We start from the raw sequence: 7,671 nt of genomic DNA, 5'->3' as shown, positions 1-7,671 counted from the left end.
TTTGGCAAAATCGAATGATTTTTGTTAATTTGAAGGGTTGCCACTGGTTACAGAAATATAATTTTAAAAAAATGGTATAGACTAGCCGACTCGCCATGCATTGCTATGGAATCATTAAATAAAAGAAAATAATATTTTATTGTTTGTTATTAAAATGTACAACAATAGACATTGTCCTTATATCATATTTGTATAGCTTAAAGACTCTAAACCACTCGACCGATTTTAACGAACATTTCAGCAATTGTTCTTAGATATAATATCAGGAAAGCTTAAAAAGTAGTTTAATAGTTTGAACCACCACAGGTGGATTGCCCATTTCGGTGGAATTTGCTTACAACAAGAGGAACACCAATGACGATTTTGGTACACTAAAACCGAGATAAGTACGCTGTTAAAGCGTCTTATTTTATGTTTGTTAATTTTTTCCCGGGCCAAGTCGGCCAGCTACTAGAATCCACCGTATACACACACATACGGAGCCTACCACAAAATCGTTTTGTTTTTTTTTTTTGAGGAAGTGCCCCCTCCCCCTTTTCTGCTAACTGGGCTTTGAGCCACTAGGCTTCAAATACTATATTATGTACGTTGGTGCCAACTGCCAATATTATACTATAATACATGTACAGCGGTGTGCCTATACATCATATTCGTTGAAAAATTTCAAACCGCATCAGCTAACCATATCGTGGTAATCGTGGTATTCCCGCGGTCGTGTAACGGTGCTTGGCGCGAGAAAAAACGCCTCCTCGCGACGACGACAATAACAACAACGCATATTGTAATAGTCGGTAACAACAACAACATATTGTAGGACGCATATTACAATAACAATAGCAATGCGTATGTATATATAACCTCCGAGCGCAGCATTGTACTTCTATATATTATTATAGGTAGGTAGTCGACGCGGAACACCTGTGCCGATTTCGCGGCGAAGTGAACCACTTTTTGGTGAAAAATCTCGTTTCGGCAGATCCCGCCGCCGCGGCGACCCGCGGAAAAACGGTACATCAAAATCGGCGGAAAACAAAAACGATCCGATCCGATCCGACACAGAGATGCAGTGCACGCCGTGTACATGCATATTATATATATATATATATACATATAATATATACACCGAAAGTGGTTGGTGGACGATAAAACGGCAATAACGGCGCTGCGGGTCGCGGTGCACGCCGTCGTTATAATGCGCGTATATAGTTTTTATTTTTGTTTTCGGGAGAAGGCGAGCGACGTCGTCGTGGGAGAGTGAACGCGCCCGCCACCGAGTGAGAGGCGTACCACACGACGATAGATGCATAGGCACTACGCATTTCGGGGGACAACGCGCGCGCGCACAAAACTTACAATAATAATAATAATAATAATAGTAATGAAGATAATAATATTATATTATATTTAGCGGGTCAAGTGCAACCGGTGACGGCGGCGGGAAGGAGTGAGCGTGGCGGCGGCGGTTCCAGATTTACCGTACGCCGCGGCCGCCGAGAAGCCCCGTTATGAGAGTGGGTCGGACCGGATTACCGTTATTATGTGGCGGCCGCTGCGTCGGTGGGTGGCGGGTGGCGGGCGGCCACGATCACGACGACGACGACCGCCACGGTTCCCGTTAGATTCTAGCCCGCGGCCCGTTAGTGAAGAGGAGAGTACATATTGTAGTAGTAGGCATATTAGTCCGCGGCGGTGGACGAGAACGGTACAGCGGCGCTGCTCAGATGGCCACGCCGCCTACGAGTATATAACAAAATAATAATATTATAATATAAAATTATTTTCGTGTTGTCGTTTGCGACTATAAGAAGAGTTTCGTTCGATTGTGGCGATATTTCGTTCAAGTCGTTGTTATACCAAAACCCCACATCAATCTATATATATTATAGGTAATAAAGGCAATGTTTGCAGTAAAGCCGGGTTCACGGTACACCGTGTCGTGTGATTTCGTATATTAATGTTTATACCAAAATGCAATACCAATGATATGAATGTTGTACCTGATGATGACATAATATTATTTTATTTTAGTTATCACTTTTCCGCACATAAATGTAACCACACGGTCAAAAGTTGAATATATTCAACCATGCGGTATCGTTTGGTAACTGTGGTAACCGTGACTATTTTACACGTGGTACATAGCCAAGTCTATCGGCTATCGCAATCGTGGTTCTGAAATTTGGTACTCTGGTAATTCTATACCCGATGTCCGATGAGGATGTGCATTGTGCACCTTGAAGCCAATTTTTTAAATTTTGCATTTCAAAGAGATAGCTTACACAGGATGATTTATTGGCTCACAAAAAACGGATATTTTTCATAGTCTGTATATGCGGTAGCCATTGGTTACAGAAAATAAAATAGTTATTATATAATTTTAGAACTGTATTATTTTATATTAATTGGTCAAAATCACCCATATGAACGTGTGGTTGAATCATGATGAGTAGATTATACATTTAACGGAGTCTAAGACCGAATAAATCCACGGGCATTTAATTTGTTACGAGAAACCCCGTGCAGGATAAGGTAGTATTATATAATATTTGTTGGCAAGCAACACAAACCGTCACAGTGTACGAGATCACTTACGAAGGTGGGCGGGGGTGGAATTCATGTCATGTTCAAACACGATTGAAATACACACCCTTCTACCCTTATGGATACCACTCTCTGCGGGTGATACGCGCTGCAGGAGCCACAAGACCACAAGAAAGGACCTCTGCATTTTGCGTGGGATAATATTTAGGATTACGGTATTCGACAACAGCGGCGGTGACGAAATAAACCGTAAAATACACATTTTATTTTAGATCAATATTGTATATTTCATATTATAGGTACGTACCTAATATTAGTGCTGACGTGCTGTTAACGAAAAAAATATTGGACATTTTAGACACAATCTCGATTCCACAACATTAATTGTGTAATAATAACTATTATAGCGTTATGTCACACTGGTTACGCGAGGGCGTTTGTAGTACAATAATACACCCTCGTCGATTGTATTTATAATACCATATACCTATTATTATTATAATAGTATTTATTATAATCGGGTTATGGCTGCCGCGGTGGTGACCAGCTATTTGTTCAGCACCCCGGAGACGTAGGTATGCATTATACCTATATATAATATTTAGGAGCTGCAGGTATCTATAATCTGCAAATAATACATAGTATAAGATTCGATTTTACTCTAGGCTGTAAGACTTTAGAAATTATTACAAGAAATACACAGGTATTGGCATTAGGCATTGGAAGGCATTGTGTTATGGCAAATCTGCAATTCAATAGGTGCCAATTTAATTCGAACCTTAACCGTATTGTGCTCCTTAAATTATTGGTACTTACCACAATCTCTTACAATAACATCAAAAATATTGTTATGGTACATTTTCAAACACCTATACTTAGCCAAAATAAGAATAATATTTGAATAATATTTGAATACATATTTTGTACTATATATTTCAAGTATCTATACCAAAATCAAGGAACAAAAAAATCTAGGTGACATAACGATACAAACTGCATGTGCAATAATATGCACATGCACATAATACGGTACTTGCATTAGTATTACGTTTACGCGATGGCAATAAAAAAAACTCTACGAGATCCGTGCAACAACCTAGTTCGTTTTCGCAGATGTAATAGTGTCGTAGATTGAGAACAATATTAAAAGTACGGATTTATCTTATATATGGACTTAACACCGTTTAAAATTCATCTCGTATGGTGAATTACAAGACGAGTTCGGACAGTTTTGCCGTTTTATCGGTGTCGCCATTTTATATGTCTGTATATATTACGAATTATGAGATAATATAATACACGTAACAATATAATATATCCGACTTCAGCATGCATCGTAATAATGTAGGTGTATCCTATAATATATAAGAATATGATCGCAAGTCATTTATTTTTATGTCTGAAAAGTACCACGCTTATATTAATAATGAATTATCATTTCCACGATCAATTTTTTATTTATAATAATAATTTAAATTTCCATTCACATTGAATATTTATATCATGTAGGTTAGGCCTACGGCCTACCTATTATATTTTGATCCAAAAGTTATCTAACTGTGCAATGAGAACATAATATTATTTATAAATTTTACTTATATTATTATATATTATCTATTTTTTCAAAAACAAAACATAGTTTGTTTGTTTTTATTTTTAAGTCAGTTTAAATAAAAAGTGTTGTTCTTTTTCGAACTACAATATTTATTATATTTTAAAAATAAAGTTTACATTTGAATGTGAATGAATAATAAAATGCAAATTTATTAATCTAATAAATATTATCATATTATTAATCTTGTATAATAACGAGGTATATTATACTATATAGCCATATAGGTACCTCTTAAATTATTTAACAATTGCTTTAGAATTAACTTGTTCAATTTAACTATACAGTATGTCAGTATACGTCTTACACTAATATATTGTCCAACTATATTGTTATTATTAATATAATTGATGAAGTCTATAGAAAATAATATATAAATACATTATACATACAAATTACACACGTATTTGGTATTGATGGTATTAACAATTTTAAAGGATGTCTGTAAAAGAAATAGTGCGTAATTTTATGTGTTTACAACCATCATGTACAGTTTCTTTTTCTCACGAGTAAATCTTCAGAAATGTGAAAGCATTATGTACCGAAGAGTGAAGGATACCCGAAAACAGTTATTCGATTGTTATGCGAGGTCTTATTATACAAGGACTTCTATGAGGGTCAATCTTAGGCCATATATTTTCATTATTATCTAACCACTCTAACCTTCTCGGAACACATGATGAATATATAATATAATAGTTTGGCACTCAAAGATGTCAACTCAATCACCATCATACCTAAACAATATACCTAATGGACTATGACTAATACAGGCTGCGATAACTCTAAAATAATATATTGATGCATATTCAAATTAGGTACAAAAAAATAATAGTTATGCTGTGTCAAATAAAAACAGAATTTTTTATCCACTATCAAGAAACTTCATGACGTTTATTTTATTAACGGGTTGTATGGTTTATTATATGTTGATGGTAGGTATAGGTTCCTATAACATATAATATACATTGTGCGTGTGGTTATTTTAGTATAATTTACTAATATTGTTATACAATAATAAATAATAATTGCGTTAAATAACATTTACTTGAAAGTAGCCCATATACTTCATATACTTTAATAATTTAATAGTTTATTTAATGTAATGGAATATGATTAAATATATTATGCAAAATTACTAATTACTGATTAGTAGCAAATGAAATGTCAGTATAATATAAATGTTAACTTGTAAGTGTTGTAGTACACCTACCAATTTGTTGAACTTCAAACAAATTCCTAACTTAATTGTTTCATATTATGAACATTACAAATCCATCAATGTCAGTTTTAAAACAGTACAACGGGTATACAATTATCTACCTATTAAGAATTCATTATATTACTATACCATTACATTATAAATGAATAAATCGTTGACGTTAAAATAATAATTTAAATGTTATTAATTTTTTGTACATGTACAAACAATGGCTCATATGGCGGTCATATACCTATAACAACAATAATTGTTAACTGCAAAATTATATTACATAATATGTACCTATCTAATACGAAAACATAAAAAAACGAAACGTGGCATTTAATCCTATATTGTTATAATGTGATGATTATCCGTGCAATTATTATTCAATAGAATGAAAATATATTTAGGAAAATTATACAAAAATATATTATTTTAAATATTTATGGAAATAGGAAATTAATATTATATAGTAGATTAATAATATACATTATAATTTACTGTATTATACGAAATTAAATTGTACCACTGCAGTTGTCACTTGTCAATCGTAAATATATTATATAATATTAAATATTAATATATGTATGACATAATAAGATCATCACAAGTTTAATTATAATATAAATTAAATTAAAATTGTTGTGTGCTTGATATTATTTCATCCACTATGTGCAAAACACAACAAAGAACTAAATATATTAATCAGGTTGTCCAATGATGAACTCTGCGTAATTTTATATTTATGATGAATTAAAAATGTTTATTTTTTATCCTTAATATTTATACAGTACTATTTAAATACTGCATTATGCATTTTATGTTTATAGATAAATAATACTAGATACCTATTAAATAGGAATTTAAATAACTGTTATTGTTGTATAAAATATTATATGGCGTTGGTACCTATCTAATTTTTACCTATTTGGTACTAAATCAACTGTTTTACTGTTATGATTATACAGAAACGGATTAGAAACTTTATCAATCTTATTAAATAATTCAAAATATTTCTGGGACTTAGTCGACGATCTCATAAGGAGTGTAATTAAGTACCTACTTCTCGAATAAAAGTCATTTAATTACATATTATCTCCGAGTAGAGTTGTAAAAAGCAAATATGTTTATAAACTACCTATTTATCAATGGAACATGCAATTCTAATTTATAAATTATATGTATTCGGATTCGGAAGTCTTTTGTAATATCCTGGTTTATAACTTATTTATCCGTCAGTACTCGGACAAGTAAAAATAGTTTTAAAAATACTTTCGTATCCTATATTTAGTTTCTTCGGGTATACTTACTTTACAGGGAGAACATTTATCTCTCACAGTTATTGTTTTCAATATTTATTAATGGAGAAAAGATTTTCAATATTAAATATTGTCAGTATTCCTTATGGCTTATATGATGACAATTAAAAATTATACATAGAAATAAATTCACCGGCAAATTATGTTACAGAATGATCTGAATAATTTTCTAAATTATTGGTATTCGGAATTCAGATAATGCAAGATACATTTAATAACTGTACACAAATACTTCCACCCAGTTCCACTTTCTAATAGTTTTTACTTTTAGCTACCCATTCAATATCTACAGTCAGTTACATATATTTGAAATCTATAGGCATAACGTTAACTAAAGGTCTTTCCTTTGAATTCCATACAAAAGCCATGTGATTATTAGGTTTTATGCGATAAAATTGCTTAGATTCCACTATAATATACAACGCTTAAAAACTATTTTTTGATCATTGATCAGGTTAATTCTCGAGTTTGGCTCTGTTTAAACATGAAAAATTACGCTAATTTGCATTTACGCAGTTTGGACCAGTCAACCAATTGGAATGAGTTCAAACTTACTTTTTAGAAGTTTATATTTTTATAAATATTTTTTATACTTAATATTTTGTCAAATTTCCGAACCTCAATGAAACAGTTTTCCATCAAAAACCAAACCTAGTTACTATTTAGTCCAATAAATCGTATGCTTGTGTTCTCCAATAGCAGGTATGTTAAATTGTTAACTAACTTTTAATTTTTTCAACTTAATTTATTGTGTTCTATATAGATATTATGCTATTATACTAGGTATCGTACCTATGTATAATTTTATAACTAATACGTATTTACTTTTTACCTTTAAGGCTATATACTTAAATAATCAAAAAACTTTGAAATGTTTGAATTAATTCTTGGTTAATCAAATTACTTATTGCTGTGTACTGTATTTAGTATAATAAAGATTGTAAAAATAGATTCTATATATAATATATTAGTACAAATAAATATAACAATTATCT

The sequence above is a fragment of the Metopolophium dirhodum genome, chromosome 2 (genome assembly GCF_019925205.1).
Source record: "Metopolophium dirhodum isolate CAU chromosome 2, ASM1992520v1, whole genome shotgun sequence".
Taxonomy (NCBI): Eukaryota; Metazoa; Arthropoda; class Insecta; order Hemiptera; family Aphididae; genus Metopolophium; species Metopolophium dirhodum.
Note: the sequence above shows the minus strand (reverse complement) of the source record.